Genomic DNA, 9,771 nt, shown 5'->3' with positions numbered 1-9,771 from the left:
TATACAACATTTTCTGGGAAAAAATAGATTCCCACTACCCATCTTGGAAGCTGCTCACTCTCCTTACCTGCATGACCCATGTTATGTCTCAAATACTGAGTAGACACCAATTCCTCAGGCCAATATCCTAAGTACAGATGGTACTTATACAGGAACAGCCATAATGACTTGTTATAAATTACATAAAATATTTTTTGTGCATAAAACTTGGCATAATGTTCAGGGATCAGCACAACTTACAAATGACTTCCCAAGTGGTCAATGTCTTATTGACTATGCATGTGTCTAAAGTTTTACAATACTTAGAAACTTCCTATATTAAGCCAAAAATACAACACTTGAAACTATTTTTACATCTCCCTCTCTACAAAATGTAATTCAATCACATAACAAACCTTTTTTACATCTCCCATATCAGAGTCCACTTTGGACTTCCTGGACTACTAGCAGACTAAATGAGGCTACAAAAAAACTTACTGGGATAAATATCCAATATTTAGAGCAAGAAAAACTCAACCATCAGTTGCTACATCTATCTGCAACCATGCTAAAGCACAGTTCCCATATCTCCCTACTCAGCAATCAAAAATTATTATCTCATCTTGCAAACAATGCTCTCCATTTTGCCATTAGGTCCACAAATGTCTGTCTACCCTAGAGAATTAAAAGGCAATGCTGTTTGGCAAATGGATGTTACACGTTTTCTGGATTTTTAAAATTAATATATGCCATGTAACAATAGATACTTATTATAATGCCTTAATGGCCTCTGCTATGGCAGGCGAAAAAGCCACACATATGTAACAAATCATTGTATTAAGTGTTTCTTAGGCATTCACTACAGCATGATGGAATAACTCAGTGTATAATCTGCCTACGATTAATGAGTACATGTCTGGATGACAGAGTGTTCAAAAAATGCAAGGGGTTGTAAATTCAACAAAACATATTTATGAATTGGCTAAAATTCATGTAGATGCTACTAATGTTCATAAATCTGGTTAATAATTTTAATAATGGCTTACACCAAATAAGTCTGAAAAATCTTACTTTGTGGGGTGCTACTATCATTATTCTAAGTATCTTTCTTAAAATAATTTGTTGACTACTCTAATGTTCATAAATCCCAAATGTTCACTGTGTATTAGTTACAAAATAAAAAGAGTGGAGGGAATGTTTGGGAACAAGATAGCCACAGTGTTGACAAGTTTGAGGCTCCGTGTCTGCACATGCCTATAGACCCTTGAAGAAATGACAAGGGCACTAAACACAGTGAACTCTGTCCTAGTTCCACAGAATGCTGCACGGAACAATAGGGAAGTTGGCTGTGTGAGAAGCACACAGCATCCTCCTGTCTTACTATTGTGGATGTCTCCATCTGTTTCCTCTCCCACAACTTAAGTTCTTACTGATGTATGTTGCAGTTCTGTGGAAAACAAAGCCTCCCTGTAAAACCTCAGGTACTAGGCTCTATATAACTTGCTTGAAAAATAAAGTGGCTGATCTCAAGAAGACAGTCCTAGAGTTGTCACTCTGAGCCTTTGATCATTTCTCTACATTCTCTGAGACTCCTTGGTGTGCTGCTTGAGAAAACACGCAACAGGAGAGACTCGTGTCCTGGGTATACTGGACCAGGCCCAGAGTGAAGAGATCATTCCAGCAGCCCCACTCTAGGCTGTGTTACAGTGCTGACCAAGAGTCTGAAAGGCTTGTAGTGAACTGGCCCATTGCATGGAGAGTAAGAACCGGAGGGAAATACACTTGTAGATGTAGTGCACATTGAGATATTCCCTTTTTTTAACTTATTTAATAAATATAAATTTCCAAAATACAACTTTTGGATTATAGAAGCTTTTTTCCCCCATAACCTCCCTCCTACCCGCAAGCATCCCATCTCCCACTACCTCTCCCATCCCATTCACATCAAGATTCATTTTCAATTAACTTTATATACAGAAGATCAACTTAGTATATACTAAGTAAAGATTTCAACAGTTTGCACCCACACAGAAACACAAAGTGTAAAGTACTGTTTGAGTACTAGTTATACCATTAATAGTACAACACATTAAGGACAGAGATCCTACATGGGGAGTAAGTGCACAGTGACTCCTGTTGTTGATTTAACAATTGACACTCTTATTTATGGTGTTAGTAATCACCCTAGGCTCTTGTTATGAGCTGGCAAGGCTATGGAAGCCTCTTGAGTTCGCCAACTCCAATCTTATTTAGACAAGGCCGTAGTCAAAGTGGAAGTTCTCTCCTCCCTTCAGAGAAAGGTACCTCCTTCTTTGATGGCCCGTTTTTTCCGCTGGGATGTCAACATTGGTCTGGGCATTGTCAGCTTAAATGTAAGGGATGTGTTTGAAAGGAGAGGGCCTTCAACCTCATTGATGGGTGTTGACTGGTCTCTGCTGGTGACATGGATGCTTCCCTTTGCACTGGTGTCTATGTCTTTGACCAGGCTTGGAGGCCAGGAGTTGTCTGTGGTATTAAATGCTTTAGATAAAGTATCTAAGGCCCATGTAATCTCACTTGCAGACTGGTCCTCTAGTTGGTTTTCTGAAGTGTCAACATTGTTCAAGAATTCACTTGGCAAGGGAGGTCACTATGTTTTCCAATGTGTCCAGAGCTCCCTGGCTTGTTTCTGCCTTGGAGTCATGGCTAAGAGAACTGTGCCATCCTGATGTATCAAAGGCTGCTAGATGTTCACAAGCATCCTTTGCTCCATCTTTGTCTGCCACAAATGTTTTGAAGCCATTGGAGGACTTCTCAGGTCCTTCTGGATAGATTTTCTCAGGTGAAGTAGCACATTTGTTCCTCCAACTGAATATCAATGGGCTTCTGTTCACACTGCACATATTCCATTTTCACACCCATATCCAAAAATTTTTTTCAGCCAGCAAAACAGACAGTGATTGCATTGATGTTTGTTGGTGACAAAGTCTTGGTTGCTCTGGCAAATTTTCTGCATAGTCCTTTTAAAGAAACCTTCACAACTGACAGCCACATAGTGATGGCCAGAGGCTTTGTCACCACAGACCATGCATTACTCCACCACCTGGAGCTGCTATAGGCCCATCTTTCCCAGCAATTGCTCCACAGAAGCAGAATCCATGATGACCTGGATCCTGCCAAAAACGAGATTGTCTCAGGTATTGAATATGAGCTGCTTCATGCTGGATGTCTCCAGGAAAGCCAGGATCATCATCCCAGTTCCTGCTCCATCTGGACCAGTAAGAATGAGGTGCTCTTTGGGGGATCCAGAGGCAGAGTTAGACAGTGCCAGCCTCCCCATGTATAGTTTTTCTATAATACATATATTCCATGAATTCTCTAAAGACTAATATCCCAGATTTCATTATGCAAATATACTATGACTTTTTTCAACATTAGAACAATCTTTGTGTAGCATAGTTACCTAATTTCATGAATTAATGGTATTTATTGTTATTTAGCAATGAATTTCTATCCCATTTAATAAGCAATGCTTACTTCAATTTCCCTCATTGCATGTCCTGGGAACAGACAAGGTCAACATTCCCATTAACATTTCACTGATTTTTTTTTAGATTTATTTGTTTAGCTGGAGGTCAGAGCTACCACTCTCTACAATGTCCAAGGTAGGCCAGACCAGCCAGGAGCTTCTCTCAGGTTTCCCACATGGGTGTTGGCAAATCAAGCATCAGGCCATTTTCTGCTGCTTTTCCCAGGCCATTAACAAGGATCTAGATCAGATGTGAAGCCACCAGGACACAAACTGTCACTGTATTGGTGCAGGCATTGCTGGTGTTAGCTTTACCCACTATGCCACAATGCAGTTTTTTTTTTGTTTTGTTTTTGTTTTTTTTTTTTTTTTTTTTTTTTTTTTTACAGGCAGGCAGAGTGGACAGTGAGAGAGATGATGAGAAAGGCCTTCCTTTGCCATTGGTTCACCCTCCAATGGCCGCCATGGCTGGCGCGCTGCAGCTGGCGCATCACGCTGATCCCAAGGCAGGAGCCAGGTGCTTCTCCTGGTCTCCCATGGGGGGCAGGGCCCAAGCACTTGAGCCATCCTCCACTGCACTCTGGGGCCATAGCAGAGAGCTAGCCTGGAAGAGGGGCAACTGGGACAGAATCCGGTGCCCCAACCAGGACTAGAACCCGGTGTGCCGGCGCCGCAATGTGGAGGATTAGCCTAGTGAGCCACAGCACTGGCCTCGCAGGTTTCTATTTAACTGAATTGTTGGAGACAATGGTCAGCTGTACCCAATCCCACCTCAGTCTTACCTATTATTCTGGATTCTGTTAGATTATACTTGAGTATTTTATTTTATCTATCAAATATTTTTCAAAGAGGAAGAGTTTTAAAGCTAAATATTTATATGTTCTAGGTAAATATGTTTGAGTGGAAGGCAGTGTGTATGTGCAGTATTGTGTTGCTACAGGGGCAGTCTGCTAGATAAAATCCAGGATACCCTAATATTGTGTGGAACATAGTTATACTAATATTAATGTTGTTTAACTGAAATTAAAAAATTCAACTAAATGTTCCACCTTTCTAAGTCTGACTGCCTTACTCAAAAGACACATAGAAACTTTTCAACTGATAAAATGATGACAAACTGCTATTTATGTTGTATCATTGTGTTTTTCCCCCTTGTTACCAAGTGTATGAGGTTACTTGGATATCATAAATTTCCACTCCCAACAACCATTTAACCAAGTTCCCAATTCTTTCCTAGTCCTATCTTTAGGCTTCACAAAATACTTCTTTTGTAATTCTAAATTGACTTTTACATTATTGTAGTAACATTCTACTGAAAAGAAAAGCTTCCCTTACCAGCTGGGACTATTAGTAATTCTCAAGCTATGATTCCTAGTTAAAGCACAGGAAGGCAGGGTCAATGTTTGCATAACAGCAACTACTACTTGACCTTTTCTCAAATAGCCACAGGTCAGTCACCATGACTCCCAAGAATAGGAAGTCTTGTGTGATGAAAGATTAGAGGGCCTGTGCTCTTTGAGCTAGTCATTTCATTTCTAGGAGTTTATTCTAAGGAAACAAACAAAAAAACACCAACATCTGCACAGAATGTTCCTCACAGTTTTACTTGTAACAGCAATAAGTCAACAAATAAATGGGACAAAAATGGAGACCAACATTCAAATCTCCATCAGAATAGGATTAGGTTAATTCCTGATGGTGCACTCAAGAAAATTATTCTCCTAATGGGATCTTACCCTACTGCCCACTCTCAACAAAATATGTGATCTCAAGAAAACATCAGAGACAAAAAAGATTACCATGCTTAAAATACACCAGTAGATTCTCATTTTGTTTTTATTAATTATTTACTCATTTGAAAAAAATAAAATTGCATTTCAATTAAAAATCTAAATATATACACTATATATTCTTTGATTATGTACAATGGGTATTTCAAAAAGTTTGAGGGGATAGAACTCAAAGCTAAATTTATTTCTTAGAAGAAAATTTGAAATCTATGTATATAAGGGATCTGTAAAAACTAATAGAAAATGTGTATTATAAAAATCTATACATAGATTCAAGTATTTTTCAACAAAAGTAATCTCTTAATTCCATTTTACATGAAATTTTTGAAGTATCATTGTCTACATTGTTTTGCAAGATGTACACATTGTGGAATGGCCAAACACAGTGAATTAATACACATATCATCTCACACATTTTTAAGAGGTAGTAGTCCTTTAAATCTATTTTTTCAACTATTTTGGAGAATACAATGCATTGTTATTAACCATAGCCACCATGTTTCATATTGTCTTCATGTTCCAGCTCAATCATCTTCTATCTTTTGATTATATACCCACATTTTCCTTTGCCTAATTAAGATCTTTAACTTTATTGTTTGTCTCATCAACTTAAAGGTTCTTGCCCTAGCTTCCTTAAAGTTACCCCATTATTATGCTTTAATATTAAATATTACCAATTAGTGATGTCTTTCAACCTATTATAGCTAAACTAATATTTTCCCCTGTGCTAGGACCTGTCACATTACAGCTTTTTATTTTTTCTCCAGAGCCCTTTAAAAACATAAATAATTTTTATACAAAGTTTTACTTTGTACTTCCTTCTTGAAATATGCTCTATGAGTATAGTTTTGACATTCAGCTCACTACAGAATGTGGAGTGAATTATAGGAAATTCAGATATATGAATCTCATTTTCAATACAAGTTAGCAATTTAACAGGTAGCCCCATAAAGTAAAAAAAGAAACCAAAACAAAAATTCCAAAAAACTAAAAATCAGAGCAATTACATTTGTTATGAAAGAGTGATTTATAAGCTGACAATGCAGAGGTAGTCAGTAGTACATAAGGAAATGTCTACCTTTAAATTTCTGGGAAATTTATTGGCTCCTCTAAAAAAGCAGGAGGGACATAGCTCAATACAGATGTCATGTATTTTGAGAGGCTACAGTCCTTTTGCCCACATGGAAAGGGTAGTTGATGGGTTGTGATTACCTGGGCGCACAAGTGTAAAGAATGAGTCTCTAATGGTTGAAGCACTAATTCATCAATTAAAATATATGGATTTCAGGAACAAAAATTGAGACACATATAGCAGACAGGCCTTTTTTTTTTCTTTTTTGACAGGCAGAGTTAGACAGTGAGAGAAGAGAGACAGAGAGAAAGCTCTTCCTTCCATTGGCTCACCCCCTAAATGGCCTCCACAGCTGGCACACTGTGGAGATTCAAAGCCAGGAGCCAGGTGCCTTCTCCTGGTCTCACATGCATGTGCAGGGCCCAAGCACTTGGGCCATCTTCCACTGCCTTCCCGGGCCACAGCAGAGAGCTGGAACAACCGGGACAGAATCTGGTACCCCAACTGGGACTAGAACTGGGGTACCGGTGCCACAGGCAGAGGACTAGTCAAGTGAGCCACGGCACTGTCCAGACAGGCCTTGCATATATAGGGCTTGGAAACACATGAAGGAATAAATAAGATACAAATAAACCAGTGCTTAAAGATAATTTATAGCCCTTGATGACTGTTATAATAAAACAATGAAAGGCAATCATTATAGCTTCCTTGTCAAGAATCAAAAAGAAAAAAACTGAAGGTATTGAATAAAGGTAAGAAATTGTAAAAGGAGACATCTATGAAATGCCATTAAAATACCACACATAAATGAGGATCCAATGATTTTTTTAAGAAAAAATGTTAATAAAGTTAACAAACCATTAGGGCAATTAGTAAAACAGAGAGAAATGTAGCACAAATCACCAATTTCAGTAATTAATACAGAATCATCCTTCTTTATATGTCATAGCCTTCACCAAGATACTGGGGTTAATGTGTGAAATTCTTAGAAGTAAAAATTTGACTACAGAGATCAAAATTCACCATATTTTGAAAATCAAATTTCCAAAACACAAGTATAACATAAAATAGGGAAACTCCTATATAAATCCAGTGAGTTGAATCATTTTGAAAATCCCAACCAACCAAAAAAAAAAAAAAGTCACACAATAAAAATTTCAGGTCCCTACTTACAAAATCCTCCAAACTTTTAAGGAAGACAAAACAGATCCACATTTCCCAGATCTAGCCACAGTAGAAATAAGCAGAGAACATTTTTAAATTTCCTTTGGAAAACTAGCATTACATTGATGATGAAGCAAGTGGACCAGGACATGAAATAAAATATTAAGTTTTTTAAAAGCATCCATTTCATAAACTGAGCTAGAGGTATCCTAAGCAAAGTAATAATGTAATAAATGAAACCACATAAGAAAGCATATCAATAGCAAGCAAGATATAATAAAAATTGAAACAGTGGTTAATGTTCTCAGTCATCTAGGAAGACAAAAAATTACAAGAATAAAAACCACATGATCATTTGGATTGCATGTTGTAAAACATTTAATAAGGCTCAGCATCTAGTAGAAAAAATAAAACTGCTAGCAGAACACTGAAAAATAAAAGCCAGTGACTGCATTACCCTGATCAAGACTGAAGGGAACTTACCAAAACAATGCAACTAATAATACAGGATCACTGGATATTTTCCCCCTCCTGGGAGTAAACCTGGACAATGATACCTGCTCTATCTCTCTTCAACTTTCTAGTGCAGGAGTAGTAAGAAAAATAAGACAGTAAGAAGAAACTATAAGGTGCAAAGATCAACTTCTAAGTAACAATATGTGAATATATTGGATGTTGTTTATATACAGAGATGAACCATGAAATCTAAAATTAAATATAAGGGATAAATAAAAGTACTAGAAAGATCAATATATAAATAAAACATTAAATATATGAAATCCACTAGATTAAGTACAGCAAGAATAGAAAATATTAAAGGGCAATAGGCAGACTAGAAAAAAGTCTGCAAGATAAATGGAAAAAAATGACGAAAGTATTTGATATCTTTAATTATTCTTAAAATAATAAAAAAAAACACTACTCAAAAGAAAAAAATGTGCCCCATATATATCATGAAAAGGAAAGGCTCGGATGTCAATGAGCAGCCACTAAATGTTAACTGACCTGAATGAAGGAGGCTGCTGCGACCCCCAGCCAGGATCCTCTCAGGAACAGGGACCAGGGAGGCAGGAGGGGCCAGCAGGCGGCAGGACCAGGAGGTGAAAACCCCTCCTCTGTTGGCAGGTGATGTGAGGACTCAGTGTCAGGACTAGCCCAGGACCAGCCCCTACTTTTCTCCCTGTGATCCCTGAAGATGCGCGTCTGCGCTGTGGAGGTGCTGATTGGCTCCGTTCTTTATGACGTAGTGCGTGCCCTCGGCTACCCAAACTGTCCAATCAGGGGCGCTTGCGTAAACAACACATAATCACGCGGGATCTTGACGTCATAGTAGTCTTCCGGTTTTGCGGTGGAGAGAGGTCCAGGGAGGCGTTTTCACGGATGGGGACCTGAGAAGGTAAGGAGCATCCGTTCTGTTTTCTGATCTTCCTTCACGCAGGACGCCTGGCAGAGGGGAGTGTGCGGGACAGGGAGTGCGGGGAGGGGAAGCAGAGTTGGCAGAAGTTGATGTTCTGCCTGGCAGGACTCCCAGGGCTCCCAGAGGTCGTCCCTGGGCCTCATGTAACCGCTAGCACCTCACTTCCTTCACCCCCCGCTGGTCCGCGGTGTAGGCCTGGACTGGCACCTGGGACTCCGGGCTTCCTGTCCCTTCCTCACAGAGACTGTCAGCCCGGGAGCCATCTCTGGGCAGCTGGGTGGCAGCAGTTGCCCATCTTCCCGGATTGTGCAGTGGGGATGAGTGGTCCTTTGGGAGAAGCCGTGCTGGGGGTGGGAGGGTGCGTGCAGGCGAGCGGCTGTCCTCTATGGGGTCCTCGGCTCCTCTTTTCATCCTAGAGCTGCCCTTATTCTGATTATGTCAGAGGCAGGGTCTCAGTTCGCAAACTCTGACCTCTCAGCATAGCTCTCTCTGGGAGTCTGATATCAGTGTTATAGACTAGGCAAGTTAAAATCAAAGCTGTGTGGCTCAAGGCTTTTGGTCCAGGTTTTAGCGGGGCAGGGCGACACTGTGGTTTGATACTTGAATGTCATTTTATCACGTACACATTCACCTAACAGTCTGTCATCTGTGTTTCAATTTTCAAAATAGAAACTTTGGTCACATTTATGAGTGTTGTAAAAGATGTCTGTTCCATGATAACCTTTCCAATCCCGAAGATAGAAGGTATTACTTAGATTCCTAAATTATTTTTAATTTATATTTTAGCAGGGTAATTTTTCAAGATTAACTGAGTATAATTGACAAAATTTGTGTTTATTGA

At 39.3% G+C, this 9,771-nt stretch overlaps 1 pseudogene; it reads right to left on the bottom strand.

Moving 5' to 3' along the window:
* Positions 1-1,545: 1,545 nt before the first annotated feature.
* Positions 1,546-9,341, bottom strand: LOC133764035 (nuclear receptor subfamily 2 group C member 2-like; annotated as a pseudogene).
* Between the last annotated feature and the right edge of the window lie 430 nt (positions 9,342-9,771).

Source organism: Lepus europaeus, chromosome 7, assembly GCF_033115175.1.
Source record: "Lepus europaeus isolate LE1 chromosome 7, mLepTim1.pri, whole genome shotgun sequence".
NCBI lineage: Eukaryota > Metazoa > Chordata > Mammalia > Lagomorpha > Leporidae > Lepus > Lepus europaeus.
The sequence above is the reverse complement of the archived record's forward strand: the minus strand, read 5'-3'. Positions and strand labels throughout refer to the sequence as shown.